Source organism: Rhea americana, unplaced genomic scaffold, assembly GCF_003343005.1.
Source record: "Rhea americana isolate MKP2758 unplaced genomic scaffold, rheAme1 scaffold_18, whole genome shotgun sequence".
NCBI lineage: Eukaryota > Metazoa > Chordata > Aves > Rheiformes > Rheidae > Rhea > Rhea americana.
In genome coordinates, this window is record NW_028185927.1 from 1,757,433 (window position 1) to 1,785,394 (window position 27,962).

Sequence of the window (27,962 nt, forward strand, 5' to 3'; positions counted from 1 at the left end):
GGAGGGAGCGAGCGATGTAGATGGTGGGCGAGCGAGCGAGCCGGAGAGGATTCACGCCGCCTCTGTGCCCCCCTCAGTCCCTGCCTGCTCTAGTGCCGTGCCCGGCGCTGGCGCGGCGCGGCTGCCCGCGGTCCCTCATGCTCTCCCTCGCTCACGGGCTTGTGTGCACTAGGGTGAGGAGGCGGGCGGCGGGGGGGGGGGGGATCTCCGGCCGCGCCGCGCCGCGCTTCTCCGTTCTCGCCCCAGCACCGCCGCCTCCGCCGGACGCACGGGCAGCTGGCGGGCCGGCCGCGGGCAGGGGGGCCGCCAGCCTGGGCTACACCGCAGAAACCGAGAAGGCAGGAGAGGTTAGAGCCGTGGGAATGGGGGGCGCGGGCGGGGGGAGCGCCGGAGGGGTAGGCGGAGGGGGGGGGGAGGAGGAGGAGGAAGAAGAAGCCTGATATAAAAAGGAAGGCGGGGCTTCCTCCGAAGACAGGCGGGAGGCCTGGCCAATCCGGACGAAGGAGAGTGAGGTTGGGATTGAACCGCGTAGCCAATCACGGCCCGTGGGTGGAAGAGCCGTTGGGGGGGGATTGTTGGGGGGGGGGGTTAACCTCCGCGGCGGCCGCTGAGGGGGTGGCGGTTGGCGGCAGCGGCGGGGAGGGCGCTGGGGGAGGCCTCACGCCGGGTCCCCGCCGTGATGCGGTGTCACCTGGGTTACCCGCCGCGCCTCATAGGCCCGCAGCGGCGTGGGAGGATGGCTAACGTTGCCACGGGAGGCTCTGGGCTAGCGGGGAAGCGTCGGTGTGGGTAGGGCCCTTCCTCCCGGCAGCGGCTGTCGGCGGCGGGCACGGTGCGGCTCGTCTGCGCGGAGAGCCGTGGACACACCGCGCTGCGTCTTGCAGGCTCGGGGCGGGGGGGGAGCAAGCATGTTATTTCTGTGCTGTGACAACTAGGCTGGCTGGAGCTACCTGACCCGGTGCGGTGGTTCGTGTGTAAATACTTAGCAGGAGATTCAAGGCTGTTGCCTGCGATGAAGGGATTACAAATTTCGTATTGTTTAGGTTGAAGTTCAAAAGGATCGTGAGGTGCTGAGGCGAGGGGTGGGAGGCTTTGAGAGGTTGCTTACATACTATAAAAGCATTTTTACTCTTTGTTATTTGCCTGTATTTGAAAAAAAACAGATACAGCAGTGAGTGTTTGAGAATTAATTCTGTCCAAAATTTAGTAACACGCATTTATTGCATTAAACAGTGCTTGGTACTAAATGCATATTGATTTGCACGTGTGCAGAACGGTTGCTGACTCGATTCCTCTTGCAGTGCAAGCTTAAAAACGTGGCTATTTGTGGATGAATTCCAGCTTCCATTCTAAGCTCCCTGGGAGATTCAGCCTTAGTTTTAGTAACCACTAGCCACTAATGTTGCCCCAAACAAGTTCTAGTACTTAACATACAAATTTCATGTATAATATATAATACAGTATACCACTCCTACTTACAAGCAAGATACATAATGCATTATAGGATATTAAAATATGGACCCTTAAACATATTCCCAAATTGAAAACTCAGTCCAGCATTGTATGTAGAAAACTTTCAATGACTTCTTTGGGAATTGTGTCCCAGTATCAAGTCTGCTCACAGTCAAATTAAATAGATGCAACAGATTCAGTGACAATCTGAGAGCATATATGGTTAGAAAAATGATTGTATAAAAATGGAGCTTTCTTACTCATCACATACCATTTGTATCTCAGATACTGTGACTCATAATTGCTTAGTTTACCAACTAAAATAAAATTTTAGGCTCCTGTTACCTTGGCTGTTCCTGACACAATTATGGTACAGCAAGCTGGAGAGCAGTGTGGTTCTTCCATTTTCCTTACTAAGTTCCAGTTGAAAAATTTTAATTAGTATTTAAGCCAGAGAGAGCACAACATGCTGTGAAAATTACAGGTCCAGTTTGTAGGGCTATGAGTCCTAAGAAGCCTCTTTTTATTTCTAAGCTAAGCAAATGGCGCAGTGAAAATTTTAAAGAGGAAAATAAACCAACGATGTTGAAATAAAGCCATCTTCAGTCAATTTCCACAGTGGAACTGTGTAAATTATAACACTGCTCCTTTTTATCTCACTGAATATGCCCCATTCATATGTATTAGCGTTGAATCAAACAATTCTCCTGTTTTGAGACCACATGTGTTTTACAGTGCCCCCCTCACCAATTTTAATTATGTGGCAGATTTGGCTGGATTCAGCACCTGCAAGTCTTTCCTTTGGGAGCTCTAATTAGCTTGCAATACATTTACTTGATTGCATTCTTTAAACAAAAATATTTTTCATCTTAACATGAATATTGACCTGTAGAACAAAAAAAAGTTTTAACTTGATAAGCAGTGCGTATGTTGTTTATATATCTATCTTCATAAACTAATGGGGAAAAGGGGTAATCCCAAAACCTAATTTCTTCAGACTCGCAGCAGATGTCTGTCCTGTGTTAGTCTCTTTCCTTACAAACAGCTGTTTCATAACTGCCTCTTCTTGTCTCTGTAGAATGCATTTTGTTTAATAATTTCTTGATATGTTATCTTCCAGTCTGACTAACACAAGCATTTTAACTCTTCTGGCACGTATAAGTAGATTCTTCATAGTTTAATAGACAGGTTTTCTCTTTGAAGAATCTAGCTATGGCTATTCTGTTGCCTTTTAGCTAGTTTCCTAACGGAGTTCTATTTAACTAGGCAAATATATGCATATAAAAAGAATTTCAAAATATTTTAAATATTAATCATTACGGATACGCTTCGGAATATGCTTTATTAAGTAGAGTTTGTAAAATCCGGTAACTCTGGAGTAGTGATACTCTGAAGTCTAGGAGGCACAGCGCATAAAGTGCAGCCCTCTAGTGGTAGAGGTCACAGGTAGTGTAAAGCAAGTTGTGTTTTATCTCAGGTCGCAGCGGGGAATAAAATAGCTTTCAGCAAAACACACGCAACCTAGAACACTGCCCTAGGTTATATCAGCCTCCTGTATTGTTTATAATCTGAGTGCAAGTGAAAATAACTGTGGAGGCCTGTGGTACAACTTTGCTCCTACTCGTGATTTCTGTGGAGAAAGGACCAGTGAAAGAATAACAAAGTCTATATTAGCAGAATTTTCTCCCTGCCCACCACCAGTCTTTGATCTTTCAGGTTTCCTTTTCCAGACAGCTTTAGACTAGCATATTTAACCAATGGTTGTTCAATCTTTTTATTATTATTATGTCATCTTATATGACCTAATATATTATTCTGCAACTTCAGCAGGAATTTAGTGATAGTATGGAACACAAATTCAACTCACCAACCTTATTTCTAAAAATATGCTTGGCTGGTGAAGGTGTGGATGTTTGTGTTCAAAGTAATCTCTTCTGCAGACATGAGATCTGTGCTTAGAAACAAAAGGGATTAGGTAGAGGCATAACTAAAAAATAAATACGTATTTTAATGAATAGAAATCCACAGAACAGCTGAACTAAAGTTCTAGTAAACATCAGCTAATCTGATAAAGTCCCCTGAGTAACAGAAGACATGAATTAAAAGAATTAATGTTTCTGTTGTATTAGGGCCTTTTTAAGGTTTTAGCAAGTCAGCAAAAATCTTTGGAAGCAAACTCAACTTTCTATTTCTTGTACAGGTGATGGATATTTTTTTTCTGGCTAGTAGAATGAACAATTCATTTTTCACCTCATAGGAAATATGTCAGAGCCCAGTAATTATTAGATGAAAAATGATATCTTTTAAACATCCTGTCTAGGTAAAAGAAAACAAATTTGTGTTTTATCCAAGTGATGAGGCAATTATTAGCATTTTTTTCATTACCAAAGGATAGCTGTGATTATTTGCAAGCTTTTGCTCCACTAAAATTAAAGCTAGTTGTGAACTCAAAAGATAATTTTCTCTTTCAAGTCTTCAACTTCTTCCTTTCATAAGTTTATGAAACTTATTTCTGCAACAAATTATTATTGCAGAAATTATGTTTTTGTTTGTCTATTGCATGAATTTGTGTCATTTTTTTTTTGTAAAAAAGCTAAATGCTTATTTAGACATTTGCTGCTGATACAATGGCCTAATTACCTATTTCCAATATTTATATTCTCTTTATTTGCACCCATATTATAAGCATTGCCCAACTAGTAGCCAAGTTGCACACTTTACAGAATAGAGCACAGACCCTTTCATACTGTAGATCGTTGGTCTGTAGTAGCTTTATTTGCTAGTAAACTGAGGAAGGTAACTTAACAAACACTAACAATTTTACTATAAGATTTATGATGAAAAGAATATATTAGCCAAGACACTCTACTTATAAATGAAGGAGAAAGTGTGGGGGGGGAAGCAATGGCTATTTCTGCTCTGTAGGTAGAGGGATCACTTGTCTCCTCTCACTCCCATAATATTCACCAAAATCTGCAAAGTTTTAGAGGAGCTTTGTTCAGGAATACAGAATTGGATTCTCCATTCCCAGTTCTTCAGTCCTGAAGCTGTAAATCAGTTTTCTAAAGTATTCTTGTGTTCTTCATGTTTTGGGTTACCTGAGAACCTATATCTCAGTGTAAAAAATAAGGTAATCTCAGGACAGGATCATATTTCAACTTGTCCATGGAAATGGTTGGGTGAATCAGGGCATGATCCATGAATTTTCAGAGGCCAGAGAATTACTCCCAAAAGATATCTCCATTTTGACATTTCTGTACAATAATTTAAAGACCTTATTTTTTCTTAGAATGAAAGTTGATTTTGAATAATACTATCCTTTTCTGTTTCTTTTCAAATACTAAAATAAGTAATTCAGTGCTTAGAACTGGTGCAAACCAGGAGTAATTCCACTGGAATGAAATGAGTTGTAGATACAGAACGTGAGAAATAACAGGATCACCTGGTATAGCTTACGTCACTTTACAGTGGTACTGATTTTGTACCTCTTAGCACTGTCTCACAAAAGGACATCTGTGAAGCCTCTCTCCTACAAACTGCATTCAGCCAACTATCACTCCAAATGCTTCAGGATGTATTCATCTTACAGTGCTGTATAGTGAATAGGATATTGTTCAGGGAATCAGCGTACCAGTTTTCAGTCTATGCTGTTCTAATTGCTCTAACTGCATCACTATTTTATGCCTCGTTTTGTCTGCCCACCACTCACTGTCTTACTTATTTGAAATTTTGGCACTTTAGCATAGATGAAAGATGAAAAAGGAAACGTTAACAGCAAAATTAATTTCTTTGATTCCGTTACCATGCTGGTTCCTGGGCATTGTTAAACTGCTTTCTGTGAACCAAAGGAACTGAAAGCACATGCAGCACCCCCTAAATGGTTGCAAGGACATCTCTGCTACAGCTCAGCCAGGTGCTGAAAACAGGCTACTTGTTCTCAGGTATTAAAACTATTGAAAACAGGTCACAGTTTTGAAGGTAGCCTTCATGGCCTTATTCATGATTTTTGAAGCCTGGAGATATAGTATAGTCTAGTTGACCATGAGAGTTACTTTAGTGGAAGAGGTCAGAAATTTTGGTGGAAAATGAATAGAAAGGGAAGAAGTAAATATTTTGTACAGAGGATCAAGGTAAAACAGAAAGACGACAATCAAGACAAGGGCACTAATGTTTTCAGTACTAACCATGATTTGTATTAAATGATCTAGCAAAGTTTGAGTTAATATGGTCATTTTGATCAGTGAAAAAACGCGTACTACCTGAGACCATTAAAGATACACTAGTAGAATTACACTAGCAAACTCTTCTACTATTAACCACCAATAAAAATATATTTAAACTAATTTATTATTAATTTTCCAAACAAATAAGCAATTCTTGCAAAAGTGATTTTTACAAGTATAAGCATGATACAAGTATAAAATTAGAATTTTGTCAATAGAAAAGAATAGTCGTATTTCTTGTATCATTGTATTAGCAACATTTCTTAGTAGAGATTCTTAAAGATACTTTTTAAAGGCTAAGGGTATAAAAATGCATATTCCAGTAGATTGCTAATACATTTTCAGCACAGAGGTTTTAGGCAATTGTTACTACCTTTAAAAATACAAAGTTCCACTGGGAACTTCAATTGATTTTCCAGTAGAGGTTAGCAAATGCGTTATTGTCTTCTATTTGTTCTTAAAGAAGTTATCATACTTAATGACCAAAATTAGTTATTCCAGTGCTTTGTATTTCTACCTGCTTGAAGACAGTTATTGAGTTGGGGAGTCTCTAAGGGGTGGCTGTTCGGGGGAGGGTAAACATGTAAAGAGCCAACATAAAACTTATGGTTAGGATACATTGCCCGGAACGATTGGGCATGTCTCCTCGGTGTTTGTAATGAAAACATGAATCCATGTGTCAGCCATGCACAAAGCCCCAGAAAAACCATAGAGATTAGCAACAGGGCTGCCTTTTTAGAGTTTTCCTCAGTACAGTGAGGTGCAAGCAGACAGCTCATCAGTAGCACTAGCCTATTTGAGTTATTTCGTTACCATTTTGAGCCAGGAGGAGGTGGTGGCAGATTATGAATTATTGCTAGGATTTATTCATTTTCTGTTTCATTTCTGTAGTACCAGCATTGGAGTCATGAAAAAGACCAAAATATCAGATCTTTTATCACTTACAAGATACTGAGTCATTTCCTTATTTTAAGGCCAGCTGCAAAATACAGGTGACTGACTTATATTTTACTACAATTTATACCAGGGAGTTGTTACCTAGGGTTTAACTGCAGGCATGCCTTTACATTCAAGCAAAGGGGATGGAACAACTCACATGATTGAAATAAAGCATATGTTCATCTACTTTGCTGAATTAATGCTTCATTCTTCATTAATTCAATGGGAAGGAGCCAATCATTGCTTCAACCTTGCAGATTTAGGCCACTGAGTCTGATCCAAACATACTGTAAGTCAGTGGGAATCCATCTAGTGCGGCCCTTATCAACTTTTTGAATGTGCAGACTTGTACACATTTTTCAGAGAAGGTACAGATTGCTTTAAATGTGTCACATGCATATGCTTTATTCAGCACCTTTTTGTTTGAAACCCTTTGTATACAAAGTAAAAGTAGTCCATGGAGCTGCTGGATGAAAACAGTTCTATTGATTGCAAGAAGTTTCAAAAGTCATACAATACAATATACTTAAGGAAAAAAATGAGTGGAGAAAAGAAGGAAGCTAAGTGTAAACCTTTAAACTGTAAACTATTCACACCATGAGAGAGCTCTTCAAATTCTAGTGGTGGGGAGTTCAGACAGATTTTGTATAGAAATATTTAGGGATATATAATAGTTATGTAAACTAGGATTATGTAACTTATCATTTCTAATAAACTATATATAAACAGAACAACAGCTGGTATATCATTAAAAACTTCGGCAGGTGGGAAAGTGAAAACTGAAAGCAAATATTTCCTAATAGCTAGAAACAAGGTGCAGGTGAAATCACAGCTATTGTGCATGCTGATAGTAAACATGTATAAAGGTACATGTTATATAAAAGCTTTGTTGTGTTTTCTAGAGATTTTCTATGGGACATTGTTTGTAATGATTAGGAAGACCCGTGTTTGAAAACTTACAAATACTTGTATTTCTGTTGTTCTTATTCAGAGGTTTAATCTCTTTGTAAAGAAAAAAAATCATATATTGAAACGAAACAAAACTACTGCAGAAGTGAGTCACTGTAAATGAGACTGATGAACACCCATTAAATGTACAAATCACCAAAAAGCAGAAGCAGGATCATTGTGCATATTAGCAACTCTGCTTATAGATTCACCATGGCTCACAACAAAGGTATTGTAAGTGGACCTCCTGCCTCTGTGGCATGCTGTCATTGCTTTGGATTGACTGCTGTTAGAACCCTGTAATCCTGAGCCCTGGGATCTTGTCCTACATGTTTACCCCACTTGGTATGCCTGTTAGTAAGTATTTAAAATGGAAATGAACTCTAATCTTTGTATGTGTTTATTACAAAGGATTTTAATCCCTTAAAACCCATATTTAACTTTTTTTATATAAAGTTTATTAAAAGCAGTGTTTAGTCTTACAGCTTATATTTGATAATTTTGTAGTTGTTTGATTACTCCAGGCATTTCTTAATTTAGTAGTCTGTCATGGCAGTAGTACTACCACACATGTTCATGGAAAAGCATAGAATAACAGCAGCCACCAAGCTAAAAATGACATGTTTATAATAAATCTGAACTGGGAACTTCCATATCTGTACATTAAAACTATCATATCCCATCTCACCTCAAAGCTCATTGTTGTCAACAGACTAAAAACATCTTGAAACTAAAGTTTGAGAATCTACCTCATCCATCTTTCTTTTTGTCAAATATCTGAAATAAGCCACAATAAGGAGGCTTTACCTAAGCAAAAATAGCAGGAATAAGACCTTTCTCCACTATTAAAGGAGAGAAAGCATGTGGAGATTGATTATCTTAGCTGATAAGATGCTTAAAAAATGATGGAGAAAATGTTTCCTACTTAATCCACAGCAAAATAGAATTAGAATATATTCACTCAATCCAGATTTAGTGGGTTAAACAGCATTTCTGTTCACCAAATAACGGGACAGATTCAATTCTGTTGAAATTTACTAGCCATAGAAACAGGATTCCCAGAAACTGAGTAATGCGAACATAAGGATATAGCACAATAAGATTTTTTTTGCTGATGCATACGATTATAAAGAGAAAATCCTAAACAAATGTTTTGAAAGACCAATAAATACTTAGCTGAACTTTGAAACTTATTATCAAGGCAATGTAATATTACTTCAGGTTTTTCCATTCTGTATACTGAAATATGTATAGCTCTAAAATTTATTTCTAGAGTTTTGTCTGTATACTGATACAGGCCCATAAATATAACTAACTACAAACAATCTATTCAGCTGCAATCCCTACCACTGAAAATTGCAAAGAGTAAGATGTAGAATATATTGAACTGGTGTAACTACTACAAAAAGTAGTATAAACACTGGTTATATAACAATTGTTTTAGTTCATCTGAAGATGGTAAAAAAAAAAATCTAGTTCTAATCCTCACTCTTGCAAGAAATTCCATATTTGCAGTTCCTTGTTCCCAATGCAATTCTCATGTGGCATGTAGGACCTGTGTGAAAATCACTGCTATTTTCATATTATTACTATGAATAAATAGTTACACAGCACTAAGTCAGATCATCTTTTCCTCTACACAGAATATAAAGACATAAATTAGTGAGGATGTACCAACTATCAAGAGAATTTCGGATGTAGCTGACATGGTCATTTTAGTCTTATTTCTTTCAAGAGTGACAAGTTGTTTTGGGAGAACTGCAGAAATAGTATAAATGTGAAATCACTAGAACTAGTTGGTACAGTTTTGTGATAAGAATACCTTTCTTGGGATTTAAATCCTTGAGCTAACTCCATATAAATAGTATTTTGTTCCTCTCAGTTTCATTCAATAGGCTGTGGTTAGAGAAAGATCTTCCAGCTGCAGGAATTAATTTTTAACATACAAAACTAATTTTGATAGTACTGGACTAAAATCATTAACTTCAATACATATTAGTCCACTTTATGAATTTCAGGACAATTTACTCCTAGGTCCAGAAGCAGTGCAATACACATGCCAGCCAATCCAGTTTATCAGTAACAAAGCTACTTTTAATATGTCATCCAGTGTGCCAGGCTAGTTTCCAAGTTTAGTTCAGATAACAGTTGTAAATTAAGAATGCATTACTCATACGAAGTACACCACAGGTGATTTTATTAGAACATTATAGTTCTAATCTAACATTGTACACAATCCATAAAACTAAATTTTTAAAGCAAAATATGCCAAGAGTTAAAATTCTTGAAGCAAAATTCACTTGGCTGAATTACACATTTAACATTTTAAAGCAAATGTGATAGGAGAAGAGAGACTACACTAAACTCTACTTTTAGATACACTAAGCTCTTCTCTGCTCAGCTAAGTATACATAGCAGTAGAATTGTATTTCCTTCCTACTTTAACTATTTAGTCTAGCCATCATATCAACAGTGCTTTTGCAACTAATTTACTGTGATCTTTCTAAGAATTTAGCATTTTATAGTGGTAAAGTGTCTGATAATACTCTTAACTGAAGGAAATGCATAAGATAATGATACTTGAAAATGAGTACATTCAAGCTTTATTAAATTGGTAGTATCTAATTGCACTAGTAGTAACATAAGCACTACTCACATGTAGTCCAACTGAATTCAGACATACTGAGATTATGCATCAGAGTTTGAAATATTTGGTTCAATTGTGCAAATACTCACTTCAGGAGTCTATAAATATAGATGATCACATTCAACACTTTTTAAACAGACAGTCAAAACACTGAAGTGGTGAAAAGCAGGTATCTTCTATTTTATTGTACTTTTCCACAGCTTTCTATAGGGGGAAAATTCTGAGCAGTTCATTTGAAAATCAGTTATGTAAGGTAACAAACATCTGCAAAATGTTTTGATATTTGTGTTTCTATAACAGTATAAAAATTGCTAATAATAATTTGAAAAAAATGTTCTTGAAATACTGACTTCTTGAGCAGATTTCTTCTAATTATATTTCTACGGATATTTGTAAAATATTGACACCTCAGAGTTTTGCATGTCAGCTGTGGCTGAAACTATTAAGTATCTTTGGATTGCATAGATAAAATATTCATTATTGTGCATAGATAAAATATTCATTATTCCATCCCTATGTGGAGGAACTGGGTTGCACTATATTCAGAAATTATACATTACTTAAGAGAATGGGCTTTCAACCATTTTTAGGTACAATTAGTGCATAAAAGGAAGAAAACAGTTAACTTTCCAGGAACATTTAGAGCATCTAAGATTTCTCAGGAGAACATGTCATAATCATTAACAAATATGCTTGGCATGATAGATTCTGCAGCACAACATTACATTCTTTCGAAATTCATTTTCAAAAACAATACTCATGCTCATGTTATTCAGTGTCATGTAGATATATTAATAAAACGTAATGATAGTAGGCATTGGTCAGGAAAGTTTGAACTGTTTTGTAGTGATTTTTTCTGTACTTAAGTTAGCAAAGTGAATGTTTTGCGCAAATCCTAACCTCTGAGAGCAAAGTTTTAAAGTTAAAATTTTGGGAACTAAAAGGAACGTGATTCTTTGTAGGGTGAATTGCACAAAGTTTAATAAAAACCTCTCTAAATATTTGTCTTGTGTTTAGATATTCACAGCCTTTAAATAAAAGAGAATGATCACCTATTAAAATACGGGTATGTATGTAAGAATGTGCATGTCTGTATGCACACAAAAACACGTTAGTGATGTGCCCATACCAAACATGGTGTGTGTATATATATGATAAGCATATATATTTTTGTATGTACACATGCATGAAAATCACACAGCAATTTTGAGCCCTCTAGTGGTAAGAAATTTGAGTTAAGAAACAATTCACCCAGTGTTTTAAGCATATCCACTTAAATGGCAGGTGTCTAAGCTCTGCAATGCTATTATGCATTCATAGAAGTTCAGAATGGCTCCATGCAGTTGATGTGGGTCTGTAGATACATTTACAAGCATTAAGAACAAATCTGCAAATTAAGGTATTGTTTCCAGCATAACTTTTCTGCCCTTTCTCCATTAAAGAAAAATACAGCTCTTCTCTATTCTTGACACCTCAATGATAATTTGATTTGAGGTATTAAAAAAAACCAAAAACACTGATCTGAACAGGGTCAAATGAATAAGAACTATTTTCAAGTATCATTACGTTCAAACACACATTAAATACTCCTAAGTAAGCATCTACAATGGGGTAAGAAAAAAAAAAGTCTACATTTCAAGTTAGGGAAGGATTGTTTAATCAATGAGTTACCAAAACAGACTCCATGAAATTCTTTAGTAGCCACAAGCAGTGATTATAACTTACAATTGTATTAATTCTGCATACTTATACATTTAATTACCGTTTTTCTAAGAGCTTTGGGTCTCACTGAATTGTAGATTTTAATCAACAGAGGTTCTTCTAAAAATGTTAGAGTCCAGAGTTGTGATCCCACTTACCACCCTGCTTCCTCCGTGCAGGATCCTGAACTCCCATCTCATGCTCACTGCAGCCAAGGCTGCCCCCAACCTTCATATCTCCAACAGTCCTTCTTTGTTGGTTAGTACAAGGTCTAGCAGCGCACCTCTCCTCATTGGCTCCTCCACCACCTGGGTCAAAGTTATCAATATCCTGCAGGAACCACCTGGACTGTTTGTGCCTTGCTATGTGCTGTCTTTCCAGCAGATAGGGTGCTTGAAGTCCCCCACAAGAACCTGTGATCAGGAGGCTACTTACAGCTCTCTGTAGAAGGTAGGTGACACTGTTGTGGGTGTCCACTATGTTAGCATGCCCTTTAATTCTTACCCATAAGCTCTCAACTTGCTCTTCATCCACCCCAAGGCAGAACTTAATACATTCCAGTTGCTATCATCTCACACAGAGAGCAAATCCACCACCTCACTGCCTGGCCTGTCTTTCCTAAAGAAACATAACCATCCAGGACAGCATTCCAGTCACGCGAACTATCCCACCATATCTGTAATTGCAATAGGATCATAGCTCTTCAACTGCGCACAGATCCCTAATTCTTCCTCTTTATTCCCCATGCTGCATGCATTGGTATACAGGCATTTCACAGAGGTAAGCAAGCATGCAGGTTTCCCAGGACAGGTGCAAGAGAATCCTCCATAGCTATGTCCCATATGCACTTCCCTGGCTGCATGCACCCACTGGAGGCATCCCAACCTGAAACATGTTTTGCTGACTACCCCATCCCTATAATTCTCACCTCACCCCATATTTCCATCCTGGCAGAATTGAAAAAAAAAAAAAAAAAAAAAAAAAAAACCACCATCCCCAGAGCTCTGAAATCCTGTTTGATGGTTTCCAATTTGGCCATTAGTGCCCACATAGAAAAGCAGTAGAGAGTAGTAGTCTGACACATGGACAAGCCTCCACAGATTTTCCATGACATCTCATATTTGAGCCCCTGGCAAGCAACAAATTTCTCTAGTCAAGAGGTCAGGTTGGCAGATAGGTGCCTCTGTCTCCTGCAGCATGGAGTCACCTACAACAATCACTTGCTGCTTCTTCCATGTGTTCCCACAAGGCACAGGGTCTCTCAGCCCAGTTGTTTCCCCTGAAGCCATGCCCAGCTCATCCTGGAAGGCACAAAAATCTGTTTCTCAATTGCAAGTCTTCAAGAGGAATAAGTCTTTTACCTCCTACAAGGAGGAGTTTCCTGTCTTTTCTACAGTGTTAAGATACATTATTTCATGCAGCACAGAGCCCTGCAGCAACTACCCTGCTGTGGGTGGACAGGACTCCTGGAGCTATAGAGTCTCCAAGGTACGCTGTCTAGCTCTTGCTCATCTTCTTGGATGCTACACAGCCTCCTGAGTTCCTCCCATAACTCTTTTACCTGACAAGAAAACAACAACATACCTTCTGCAGGAGAAGCAGACTGTCAACCCAGGCCTCAGAGAGAAGCCCCAAGCACTCCCTGCAGCCTGAGAGCTGCATCCATGGTCAGAGATCCTGTCTAGGTCAAGGTTTCTGACACAGCTGATGCACCAACAGCTACAGGCAAATGTGCTCTGTGGCACATCATGACCTTACTTGAAGAAGCATGCATTCCTAGGATTAGAGACAAAGGTGCCTTCCTGCAAACTGCTGTATCTCTTCTCTGCACCTTGAGAGCTGTGCTCTGGACCTGGCTCTTACATAGACCTCTCCCTAGCACTGACTCACAGGTGCTTGACCCACCCTAATCATCTGGATCAAAGGCTCCAATTCGCTCTGATCAGGAGCAACCCAGAGAGCTCCTTAGCAGCAACTACATCTACCTGAACTTCTCCCAGGAGAAGCTCAGGCCTCCTGTAGCTGTCCTTGTGTAGCTCCCCTTTTCTCTAGTTCCTTGGGGGTCTCCAGAAAGCCCATACGAGTTCCAACAAGGTCCCCAAAAGTTCTAAGCAGAGCCTAGACACCGCTGCACAAACTGCTGCCTCTATTCACTGCCTTTGTTCGCTGCACCCACTTTTCTCCAGAAGAGTGCCCAGGTCTATAAATCTTGGTTTAAAATAGAAGCCTCTTCTGAAGGTAGGAATGAAAAAACTAAATTTTAGTTGGATGGGATGTTAGATACCTTTTCCGTGTTTTGTATGGATTACTTTGGAGAGCTCCTGATTGGGATTCTATCTGAAGATTCGTCCATGCATTCTGTGATGAGTACAAACAGTTTCTTTGGGTCCTGTGGATTTTACTTCACAAGCCTTACCTTCATTGAGACTCAGCATCACAATGCCCAGGTCTCTTCACATATCTATAGCAAAATGAGACAGGACATCTTTGAAATAACATAGCGTTGTCTCTTAAGTCTTCTGTGCCTCCAACCGGGCAGTCTGTTGTCATCCTGATTTTGGTTAAAACTTATTTTTGAAGTTACTAAAAATTTAATTTTAGAAAGAGCATTCTCCCATCTGGCATTTCTGTCACACATGAAACAATTTCTGTTGCTGTTCTGTGGGGGACTTCACATATCTTACAGCGATAGCTTTCTTGATTTGTGCATCTCTTCTTTTCTGATATTCTTTCAGTAAATCCTAATATGTTCTTAGAGTAGGGTGAATGGGCCCGTTCTGACCCCAGAACAATGGGTGACATCTATTTCTAGCTTTAGAGCTAGTGACGATGATCGGATTTCCTAGGATCTTTCCAGGCCAAGACTGAATCCTGGACTTAAACTAGCTTGATGCAGCATCATCCACATAAAGAAGATGAGGGAAAACAACTAGAGTAAATAGAATGAAGTTTTTTCCTGCAGCAGAGAATTCTGTTGACTTTTTTGTTGTTTAATTATGCAGGAGGAAGGAAACGTGTCCCTTGAATAGTTTGTAATGCAACAGTAGTGAACAGTTTCTTGTCCTATTGGTGTATTTTCAAGTGGGCTCTCTCCCTTTGCACTCCAGTTAAGACAGGATTCATTACACATAACTTCAGACACCTAAAAGCAAAGGATTGAACTGGTTGTTTGCACTCACTCTGCTGTCACTGGAGATAAATAGGATTAACAGATTTGCCCTGTGAAGTTACTTGGGAGAGTGCTGTAGGGTAGGTGAGATCAACATGCCTTTACAGATGAATATTTCTCTCTGTTTTTCACAGAGAAATCTTAGAAGCTCAGAGAGATGGGAAGCTTTAGAAATCTGTAGGAAAAAAAAAGATGTAAATAGCCTAGATCCTAGCAAGATTAAATAAAAAAATAATACAGTAGAAGATATTATTTATAACAATATCTATAACGTACACTATAGAAGATAATAATACAAAATATTATATTTGTCATAATATCATATTAATAAATAGAAAACATAAATCCTTGCCAGATCAATTTACTATATGGCAAAACCATTCTGGGAAATTGCAGCTATTCTAGAAAAAAAACAGAATAACATTAATAAATCTTTTGTCTGGTGCAGGATGGATATGATGGGCTCTAGAGATCACGCTAGCTTTTATTTTCCTCCAGGACTCAACATAAACATTTGGTTTGGATCTATAAAGCCATCCATGCCTTAGATCTTATGACTTCTGCAGATTACCTGTTTCTTCAGACATTAACACTGTAATCAGAACCTTGTCCCTGCAGGGGCAATGGAGCACAACAGTCCGCAGTGGTGCTTTTCTATGCTCTTTCTACAGGGCAATATCGCTAGGGGAACTGTAGCTGTGGAATTCATTTCCTTTATTCTCAGTGCTGTAATCATGGAACTTTTGACTCTCAAGAACAGTAGCAGTTTAATTGACCAAGGATTTTAATAGGGATGAATATCAGTGTTTACAGAATTATTGAGATAAACACAGATAGTATAGTAATTTATAAATGTAATTGGTTATATGCCAAGACCTTACCAAAGGAAAATTATGTAAGTCATAAATGATTAATTCTCATTTTCAATAATACAGCCACACTTTTGATTCAGTGTTCTAGAGTAATTTAAATATCTTATTATTAAATTGACTATTTTAATCCCTATCAAAATTCCATACATACATGATACTGAAATGAACTCCTAAGAGCAATATTTGCATTAGATGTGTGTAACATTTCCACAGCTAGAAAGAAATTTGGCAAGATTATCAGAATTAAAGCATGCATGAGAGAACATAAGGTTTGTGCGTGATAACAGCCCACTTCAGGCAGGTATTGAGCCACAGTAATAAAAAGAAGGTTGGAAGCTAGGTCCAGCATGCAGAGAGTATCATTGTCACAAGACCTGGAGTGAAGTTATTCCTTGTAGAAGAGAATACAGGTGACTGTAACAGTGAAAAAAATCCTTTGGAGAATAACAGTAAACATTATTGTGTGACTTGGAATTTTAAGGATAGAATAAATTTTACACTGAGGCATTGCACTTTTCTTTTTAGAAAAGCCACTTTCTAATAGAAATAAAACAGTCCAGGAAGCTAGTACTATTTAGTAGTGCTATAAATGGGATAATATAAACACTTCATCTTAAATACATGCTTCACAAAATCAAATGTTATTGCTCACTTATGAAATGTTTAGAATAGCAGTGCAAGAAGTCTGGATGGGTCTTTCTAGACAAAATCATCTCAGTTTTCTCCAAGAAGGCAAAGATGCTTAAGTGTGGCTAGAACATAGTGATAGTGGCGTTTTATGGGGTGCTTAAACTCTGAGGATTTCTTGAATCAAAAGGGCTACCGAAAGGCAGCCTGATGGAAGAGGAAATTAAATTTGTAGCCTGTTAGTGTGAAGTCATCAAATCAAGTTGTACTTTCAGATTACTGTCTCTTTTGCAGCTAACATCACTGTCATCCTCCCTGCATCTTGCAAGTGTAGGATGCATCAGGTCTACAACAGACCAAGATAACACCCATCAATATGCTATGGAGGACATGAATCTCCTTGTGTTGACGATAACACTTCGTGGGCCACCCAAAATAAAGTCATTTTAACTTCTTAAATAGATGGCTTGAAAACCTGCCACTAAATAATCATGGCTGATAGTACAAGCAGCATACACCAGATAGATAGAAAAGGCAAAGACTGCTATTGCAAACATGCCGTTTTGCCTTCTGCCGCTGATACGTATGGCTGTATTGTAAAGTTTTCATCAAGACACGTTCACGGCGACAGCTAAACAAGAGCAGTCAGATAAACTTCATGTGGCCCTATGGTAACAGACGCATGAGTAGATTTTTAGCAGCACTCCCTCTTTTCCTCCGTTTATTTTTTAAAAAGGCAGTCTATTTTTAAGGGACACACATGCAGGGGGTATTTTTCCTGTATATTCCTCCTGTCTCCACTGCTAAAGTAACACGGCAGAAATAAATATTTTCCCTCCACTCTGCTGTGCAACAGGTACCCAATGACCCGTCCTTGCTCCCTGGCCCCTCGGTTCTTACAGCATCAGAGCTGCAAAAGTGCTGCGCGAAAGCAACCGCAATCATTTGGTAGAAGCTGTGTGTCTGGCAGAATAATAAAAAGAAAGCATGTAACTGTACAACTGTAAAGGTCACAGTTGAGACTGTAGCAATTCTCATTCAGTCCCATTATTGTCAGTTCCCAGCAAACACGGTCCTGTAGTTCAGGGTATACTGACACAAATGCTACCTGGCTTCACGGCTGATCGATGGTGACTCTGTTTACCCTACCACAAAAAGAGAAGAAAGATACTGGAAAACTTTTATCACCAAAAAGCAGTGGACAACAACAGGCGCAATATAATGCCTTAAGGTATTTCTGCTTACCTCAATACATTACCTCCCTTGTTAGAACAAGTCCATATTTACATTCTTATTCCTCATTCTGTAGGTTATTTATCCATTTGTTTTACACAGCTGAATATACTTTACAGATGCCCCAAATGACAACCGGATCGTGTAGTGTGATGTGATGTCACAACTTGCCAAGTTTTTCTCTGTATTCTATATCTTGGGTCTATATGTTTTGTCAGACTAAGGGAAATATCGTAATAGAGGTATCCTGCGTAGAAAGTTAGAAAGCCCCCACCTTCCTGCAGGAAAAATAACCCACTGTACTAATATAACTAAGTTAACTGTATTCACAATTAAAAGGAAAGAGAACCCCCCCTCCCCCCCGGGGTCCTGCAAAGCAAAGCTAGGAAGACATTTTTTGCCAACTGGTGTCAATAGGAGAGTGAGTTTCAGTTCTTTAACACAGTGTGGTTTGCTGTGTCTGTGGTCCTGTCTCTAACCATCAACAACTGTCGGCGCTCCTGAGGAGACGAAAAATCAAAAATCCATACCCAAATTACATCTATGCAGATATACATCAAGTGAAGCAAAACCACTTTGACTTAAAAGGGAAGTATTTTAAGGGGTGAATTATAAGACTTTATTATACACACTACTGTACACTGGAGGTACAAACACGAGTTTGTTGAGAGGAATACAAGTCTTTATTTCTGTCATTCTCCTTACTTTTCTTCCCCAGCCCAAAAATATAAGGGGATTTAGCCTCAAAGCCCAGAAAGGACACCATAATTATTCAGTTTGACCCTCTATATTCCCAGAGGGATGGACCCCCATAAGATGGATCAAAACATAAATAATTTTTTTAAGGACACCAATTGCTCTCCCAGTAATTTTATTCTAGAGATGGTGCATTTCTAGAAGAATTTCTTAATATCAACTCCCAGTAATTAGCCTGTGTTCTGATTTTGTCAGCAAGATCAAAACGGTTGGTACTATCAGCCCCGTGCTTAAACGCTCACTGATCGCTCACTGATCAGTCCATCTCTTAAACTTCTCTTTAATATGTGGAACACATTTAATTGCTTAAGCCTCACAGAATGCTGTAAGATTCACACTTGCATGGTCCTTCTTGCAGCATATCCTCTCCAGCACATCCCCATCCTTACTGAAATGAGAAACCCAGAGTGAGATAGTATTTTAGTTTGGTCTTATTAATTTAGGGAAGAGAGACAGCTTCACTTCCCTTTCCTCACTTGAGAGTCCCCTTCGTTGTCCGTTCAAAGATTTTGTTAGCCCTCTTGTCATAGAGGCACCGAAAGCTCAGGTTGAGGCTGTGATCTGTGATAATCCTTAAAATTTACTCTTAGTCATTGCCATCCTGTAGATAACCTGCTTGCCTTGTTCCCAAACATACTCCCTTTCATGTGGCTTTATTAAATCATATTGTTTGGATTATAATCATTTAGATCAGGTGATTTAAATCACTTTAAAAGCAATGTGTCCCTTTGTTTTTTATAATCTACTTCAGTCATTCTTCAACTGTATAAAATATTCACTGATAAAGTTTAGCAGATGTTACTTTTTAAATATTTTCAGACTCTTCATACCTTTCTCTCCACTATTCACAGTTTTCTAGCAGAAATGTGAATTATCATGTAACAAATTTAAACGAATTAAAATAACTTTTTTTTTTTTTTTTTTTTTTTCTTTTTGCTTACCAGTCCTCCTCTTCAGGGATTCACAGAACACATTCCTAAAGCCATATATTATACATAGAGAGAGAAGATAGGATTGGATCAAGAAACAATTTCCAAAGGATCCTGGAAAAAAAAGCCTTGCTGTTTGATCTTTTGCCATAGCAACTGTACTCTAAGATGTGTCAAAACACCAGTTTCTAATCCCTTTAGCCCATGTCCTGAAAATTCCATAAAATGCAAGCTTTTGAATCAAAAAAGTCCCCTTTACTACAGGGAGTAAGTTAAGTCCAAGTATAATACAGAAGCATAACTACTTTTGTTAACCAATCCCTGTAATCCAATCAAAAGCAAAAACAAATAGAAAAAAAAATCTCTCACAAAAAGAAGCAATCTGATAAGTATTAATCATAATTACCGTCTCTAGTTCATTACCAGTGAAGTTCCCATATAACAAATCTATTCTTGCACCTGAAATGAGTCAGGCTAGCTATATTTGTTATTCTGGATAACAGGACAACAAAACTGTTTCCCAGTTTTCTAAGAGTAAAAATTGACAGTGATTCACCAGTTCCTTTGAGACTTCTGAGCATAAATTGCTTAGCTAGTTCATTTGAAACATTCTTTAATGGGAATAAATATTGCCTTATCAATGCTTTATTTCAGATAGAAAATGTTGATAGAAACATTTGAATGATTTGGCCTCAAACCAGCCATTATCTCAACTTCTCTCATTCTGCATGAACATATAACGTATCTTTCTGAGAAAGATACGCCAGCGTCCAAATTTACTTTTTCCTAGTAGATTTTCTGCAAATGTTATAGTCTAGATGAAATAAAAGTAAAAAGGCACCTTGTTCCTTGTTTCTCCAGTTTTGCCCCAGATAATGCAGGAATATGCACTGAAATTTATTCTTTGCAATGCTGGAGATTGCTTACAAGCTGTGGCTTGATTAGATAAAAAAAAAAAAAGAAAAAAGGGACTCAGAGAAGCTACTTTATTCTTTAGAAGTATTGTCCAGGGAATAAAACCTAGAAGTAAAATCTAATATTTTAGAGCAGTACTTTGGCAGGAAGACATTTTTAGTATGTGATATTTCATAATCTGGAAAACATTTCTTGGTGATATTAAATATTTTAGAGACTTCCTATATTGACAGTGTTTTGTTGATTACATTTATATCTGATTGGATGTTTTTGTTGGCATTTGTAAATTCCAGGAGTATTTCTGCTTTCAACAGCAGAATCACAATACTAACGCCTTAAGGCGGCTTTTTTTCTATAATAGATGCAAAAACAGTGGAGCATTTTCAAGCAAACAGACAGACTATTTTTTCCAGCAAGCGCCCAGTTTCGTAAACAATCTTTTATGAATATTTCTTTTTACTTTTCCAGAAATATGCTGCAGATCTGAACTTGAGTCAAATGACTTCACTATAGTCCGTGATCCTCTAAGAATTAACCAACTAAACAGGAATTTTACAAATACGACCTAAGAACACTGGTGAAGCCTGGGAACTTGGAGGAGAAATGGGATCATATGGGGTAAGAAGTGTGAGACTTAATAACAAGCAAAAAGAGCAATTGAGTGAGAAGGCAGTGTCCTTGAAAGTTTAAAATAGGAGAAGCTGGAACAGGTAGCAAAAGGACTGGTGTGACCTAGGCAGTTCTAGCATCGGCCCAGACTGGATTAGCTGAACAAGGAGCTGGGGCAGGATAACAGATGCAGAGGAAAGAGTGACGATGTAAAACAGGGAAACTGGAATGGGGAAACTTTGGAAGGCCTGATAAAAAGACTAGGTTAAAGAGAGAGGAGTATGAATATCAGAGCAAAGGCCGAAGAAGCTGTAACAGAAAACTGAGCTTGGGTGAAGAAATTAAGTCCACACAGACATTAACAACCTAGGACCTCCTGTTACACTGTTGGTTAAAACCACAAACTTTGGTATTATCGCTCTAAAAAGTGTTGTATGATAGATTTTTGTTTGAGTCTTCATTTTTTTCCAGCTTCATCCTAAGGAAAATATAGAAGATTACATTTAAAATATTACACTAAAAGGATATTAGGGCTGAAAACTCAAGCACTCAAATCTAGCTGATATGATGGTAAAGTTACCTAGGAAATTTATGTTATGTTTCCATTTTCCCCTCCGCCCCCAACAAAATACCGTGATAGTCTTTAATTAGACAGTGCTATACTACTACTTTTACAGAAAATTACCTCAGTTAGTAGAAAAGATGAACTGTTGAATTTAGGTTGCTGTTTTTAGTAAAGATCATTGATGATGTGGACTATGATTCCAGAAATCTCAGAATTCCCATGTGATACTAGGCAATTTATTTAAACTAAAGCTTTTTGCAGTGCTGGCTGATTGGCTGCTTTGGAATTCCTTCCTGCTTAGTCAAAGTAAGTAGAACGATAAACAAATTATGTATTACTACATATTAAAAGAAAAAAAAGTTACAGATATGTGGAGTAAGGACCCAAATTTGTAGATATTTAGACCTTAATCCCTCTGTACATCAGGTCCCCATTTGGAAAGTGCAGGTAACACAAGCTGCTTCACAGTATTATGAAAAAACAGTAGTTACTATTTGTTGAAAATTCAGATACAGTAATTATGGTCAACATAGAAAACTTGAGAAGACTGTTAATATTCTTCTGCTTAGAGGTGATTTGAAATATATGCTGTAAGGAGGAACTGAGCCCACACGTTGACTGATAAAACCAAAACAAACATTATTCATTAAACGAACATTGTTCATCCACTTCAAATGCACTATGAAAAAAATGTGACCAATTTGATTGCATGATCGTAACACATGTTATGTTACAAAGCTTCTAAAATCAGTTTTATAGAAATCCAATGCTTGACCTTTCTTAATTTGAATACTCCATCTATCTTTTTATATCTATGTATACAGACATATGTGTGTTTATATAATTATACTGAATTTACCTGCTGAAGTACACAAACTTTAGCCTAAAAATTCATGGGTTATAGAATTTATTATTAAACCAATTAAAATATATAGTCTGCTCGTAGTCTCCAAATGTAGAAAAAGTTGTGACTGACAGCTGATTGGAATATTGTATACACAGATTAACTGAAACGTTAAAATGTATAAAACAACTTATATAACAACTATAAAAATGCAGTTTCTTCAGGCCTACAAAAACTGACACAAAATATGAATGAATATATTTAGTGCTTCTATATTGTGGAATCTAGGTATGTTTTCTTAATTCAGTTAAAAGATTAACATAAAGTAAAATGAAGGTATGAGAGAGCTGTGAATTCTGCTTAGAGTCTGAACATGAAGTCCCTCTGAACGAGACAAAATGACAGTGATTTCTACTCAGATTTTGAAGAGAATACTCTTCACTCCCAATCATAGTTATTTTACATAAGCACATTTAAACCAATTTAAGAGGATAACAGTATTTTAAAGCTCTTTATACTAATTTCATGCTGATTTACTGTGCTTGTTGCTGGTGCATTAAAGACATTTAATCAATCAGTATGACAAAACTTACAGAAAAGACCTTGACTACAATTGAAGTTAGTTCAAAACATCTTATTAAAATAAAAAATTTTAACTTGCTTGAAATGATGACTTCACCACCCTGTAGCAAAAAAAAAATTCATTGCTATTCTGAGGTTAGCATTTTGAAGGTCTAATAATTTACCAGATATATGTGATGCATTAAGAGTGATTTTAATATTAACTTTTATGATTCAGTTATTTTCCAGAAAGTTCAGTTTTAAGTTATTCTAATTTTAAAACTAGCTAGCAAGTCCAACGTTAGATTAATTTTAAAAAAGCTACCGGCCTGTTGCTTTATGTCACCTGTTTCAGCTTTGAAGGCCTGCCTTTAAATATGTTTTAGCTAGTATGTGAAATCGTTGCACAGTTTCATTCTATGTTTTTGTGAAGATTTGTCTGTGTTACAAAGCTGGAAGTGAATAAAAGTAAAAAAGGACGGTACTGTAAGTCCCTGTAAGTGGAACAGCAGTGAAGAAATAATGGTGAGACTGGACACGTTAGACTGTCTCAGATATGCAGGATGCGAGAGGGGTGGTCTAATTAGGCCGTAAATGTAACAATTTAATTCCGTTGGGAATTGCACTGCAGCAGCCCAGACCACAAAGGTGATCATTGCTTAACGTTTCCACTTTCCGGACCACTGCCACCAGCGTTCGCCCCTTTGCAGTTGGTCCAGCTGGTTTCCAGGACCCCACGTATTAGAAAAGCTGTTGAGAGCCCTAAGCGTGTTTCTCTTCTTCTTTCCCTGCGGCCTTTCGGTTCGCCTGCTTCGAGCTCCGTTCAGCCTGCCAGGCGCCCTGTCCCTCTCCGCTCGGCGGGGGCTGCGGGGAAGGTAAAAACGCGGGCCTGCATCCGCGCCGGCGTCGGGAGGAGCGCTCGCTTCCGCCTCCGGCAGAGGTGGCCTGGCAGCGCCCCTGTTAAAATGACCCCAACGTTGGTAATCCTGCGGTAGTGCCGGCAGCAAGCAAGGGCTCAGTCTGTTGTGGAAGGTTTATGCTGCCTTTTTCATGTGCCCAGGAGGCTAAAGAATAAATGCTAAAGAATAGGGAGTGAAGATGTGATATTCGGGCACTTCCTCGTTGTCAGTTTTGCTGTGTACTCCGTCCTCATTCTTCGAGGGGGCAGAGTAATAACTTCCCTAAACCAAAACACTGATATCCGAAGTCCAAGAAGGCCACGCTGTCGTGTGCTACGTGTGTGTTACGTGCAGGCTGACAAATTGCTGCGATGGAATTGTGAACGGAGTCCTGACACTGAGTTTGGCGCTTTCTGTACAGACCTTGAGCTGTGAAATCCATCTGCAGCAGTATGAAAAAAAATACTAATTAAAAAAATCCCTGCTCCCTGGTATTGTAAAACTGAAGTGAGCTCTCTAAAAATAAATAAATCAAAATAGTAGTGTCTGGAAAGCCTAAAAATTATACAAAAATGGATTTACAAACGTTTCATCTGCTAGGGGAGAACTTAAACACTGAGCAGATTACCTGAAAGTAGGATCAGATTATGAGTATCTATAGAAAACACAGACTTTGCTATTTTAAAGCCTTCAATGGGCAAATCTCATAGTATTTTTGCTTTCTTTCTGTCACTCTAGAGAATAGGTCCTTGTCTCTCCCAGGAGGGATTTTACTCTCCTCTTCTATTATAGCAACTAAAACTTGAATCAGTGAAGCTGTGAAAGAGGAAAAAGAAATAGAAGTTAGGAAAAGTAAAAAGTTTGAAGGCAACTGAAAATTGACAAATAAGTGTCAGAGCAGAAAACGGTGGCGGCTTGCCAACCAGCTGGGAAAACTAATTCAGCTTTAGATAAAGAGATTTTAAAGGGGAAAAGGACAAGCAAACTTCAGAAAAAAAGGAGAAGAAAGGAGCAAAGAATAAATCCTTAGAGCTGTGTTAAAGAAGAAACATAGGCAGTGCTTTGTTGTTTTAACTGCCGAACTGCAAGAGGGGCTTTTCATTCAGTGTTTGAATAGCCCTGAAGAAATAGCCATCAAAAGATTAAAAAAAAAGGGGGGGGGAGCACTGGAGTTTTCCTTGTTGCGGTAGCTTGTAGCCCATCCCTCAAAATCGGATTTAAGGTTTCGCTTTTTCTAGATAAGTAGAAATCATTAACGGCAATAACTGTTTTCTTCACCAACCTACATATGGACGTAAAAATAAGAGGGTGTTAGGCAGAGCTTCCTGTGCACGACGAGAAGTGGCTGAGATGGCTGGACGAATAAACAACAGCGAAATAAAATAAAATTACTTGAAAATTTCAATGAAAGCCACTTAACCTAGAAAAGAAAACTATTTTAGTGAACCAATATCATCAGGATTACGTTTCTATTTCCACTGGATTCATCGTATTTGTTTTTTCATGGTCTGAGAGCACGTACAAGTATGTAATGATGAGTACAGCCTGGTCACCACAGCGGACCAAAATAGCAAGCTGGTATATAAAATAGCGTGAGAAAAGGTGGTCACAGGTCTGTTTGTCCTCTCACCCTCATCTGTCACTAGGCCCTTTCATCAGGCTGCGAATAGCAAGTCAGCACGATACAACGCTGCTGGTTCCTACGCGGAGATCTGATGACCTGCATCTACTCTGCCCCGCTGCAGCATTTCCAGAAGTGCCCTTGAGCCGGCGTCCGCGGAGCGTCCGGGCTGAGCCGAGCCGGGTGCGCCGCGAACGCCGCCCCGCCGCTCTGCAGAGGGTCGCTGGCCCGAGAGCCGCCCCAGGGCTGCGCTTCGCGGGAACCGGGACCTTTCACCGCCCCCCGGCGCCGCTGCGCTCTGCCGCGGGAAACTCCCCGAGCAGCCCCGGCTTCCAGGCAGCGCCTCGGAGCACCGCCGGATCCTGAGGCAGACCTTGCCCAGCTCTCCCACGTTACCACCCGCACGTTTGAGAAAAACCTCAAATTAAAAAGACAAAGTCACTTTTTGCGTCAAACATAAGCCTTGACATGTATAACTACGATAAAATTCGGGGATGGTTCACCTCATGTGTTTCAAATGTTCCTATACATTTTTTTTTTTTTTTTTTTTTTGCAGAGGGAATTATGAAAGGGAAATAGCACCCCAAAGTGTATTTTGCAATGTTACAAAGAGAAAAAAGAACAATATGCTGTTTTACTGTGAGTTTACTATTCAATATTCCAATGGATCATTCAATCAGGAAAAAAAAAGAAAAAGAGTAGTGCAAATAAATTAAATTTTCATCCTGAGCCGCGGTATTGTTGTCAGCACAGGTTACTAAACTGTGAAATAAGAAAAGAACATGGAGATCCTGTTTGCACTTAGTTGCAAATAAACTGTAGAACATGATATTGTTAGTTGACATTTCAATTGTGAAAGTTTCTCATTTCCTGCAAGCTTAGGCAAATGAGGGATTTAAACTATATTTTATTTTTATGGCTACATTTTCCAGTAGTCAGCTGTTTCCGATTGACAATAAAATTCCTAATGGTGGTTCTCTGTTTTACTTTTGGGAAGTTTCTCTGACAGTTTTTATCAGCTCAATAATTGTTCTTCCGCTAGTCGCTAGAGTTGAAGCCTGCGCTTTGAGAAGGTAGAGCTAAAGAGGATGTTACTTTTACATTTTCCATGGTACTCTTTCAGCCCATAAAACCCCAAACTTTGTCACCATCTTTTGCTTTTTATTGTCTTTCCCCACTCTTAATTTTTCATCATCTGTATATTTGTGCTGCTATATCAGTTATTTTTATATGGCTTTTCAGAAAAAAAAAGTGCTTTAATTCATTGCCTCCTCTTTTATAACTACTCTCACTGAATAAGCATGTCTTATGGGAGGTATGGTTTCCAAATATGTCCCAGTTGTGGGATGTATTTGAGCCATACCCAGTGATTTTGTTCTCATCAGACTTGTCTAAGCACAAACTGAAAGAGAAGGAAAATTAGTCAAAAAAGTTATCACTTTGCAAGTACCTTTTCATTCACGTCCTTCCTACAATATGCAGTTTTCTTGCAAAGTCTTTTCTGATACTTTACCAAATAAAAAAGAAAAAACAAACCACTTGATACAACATATTTTTAACCAACTGGACTGAAAAGCTGATCTCCCAGGCTTCAAATGGCGTTCTCCCCATCACTTCCAACGGGTCTACCTGAGTGTGCTCCAACCGTCTGGGACGGAGAGGGCAAACGCCTTGGGTTAGAGGCAGTATGCCTATGTGCAGAGAGCTTTGGTAGTGCTTGATAACAGCGCATTTTGTGCTAATTTTTCTTGAGTTTTTAAATGCAATTTCTTATTTGGTATTTTATGGTAGAGGTGTTGCTAGCAGCTAAGTGAGAATTTGTGAGTCGGGCGAAAATAAGTGGCAGGCGTCTGCTATGGATTTCCATTCTCTTCTTCCAGACATGAATAATAATTGCCTATAGAGACCAGAAGGACTGTAATTCTCATAATAATAAAGACTTTTGATATAAGTGGGCTTTATCAGACAAATAGCTTTACTGGCATTAGGAGAATTAACTGATGTGAACAAGAGTTTGTGGAATCAAGGCAATAACTGAACTCGCAGTTCTTAAACCATACGAAGAGGGAAGGCTGGAGCTGTGGTTGTCCTTGTGTGTGTCGAGTTCAGATCGTGTTGCATTGGTTCCAGGATACCAAGAGTGTTATCTGTAAGCATATTTTCTCACAGTAGCACAGAAAACATTTATGGCATATAGAGCAGGGACTTCTAAAAATTCCCTTTTAATAAGGGTCTTCATGTTACTTGTTACTTGCTGCTGCTTACGGACTGTTCTCTGAAAAAGTAGTACGTACTATTGCTATACTACTGCATCTTTACTGCTGATAAAATCAGGCAATGCTAAGAGAAGCTTTCTTTTTTTTGTCAGAGCATAAAAATGAAGTGGTAATTCTGGCTTTAACAATATCTAATTAGTAACAGTTGCTATACACAAAGTTCCCTCTTTTTTTTT

At 38.5% G+C, this 27,962-nt stretch overlaps 1 long non-coding RNA gene across 1 annotated transcript; it reads left to right on the forward strand.

The window, feature by feature from the left end:
- The first annotated feature begins 196 nt into the window (after positions 1-196).
- Positions 197-26,496, forward strand: LOC146597608 (uncharacterized). Its single transcript, XR_014895445.1, has 4 exons — positions 197-347; positions 20,880-21,029; positions 21,847-21,891; positions 25,536-26,496. It is a non-coding gene; the product is annotated as an uncharacterized LOC146597608 (long non-coding RNA).
- The last annotated feature ends 1,466 nt before the right edge of the window (positions 26,497-27,962 follow it).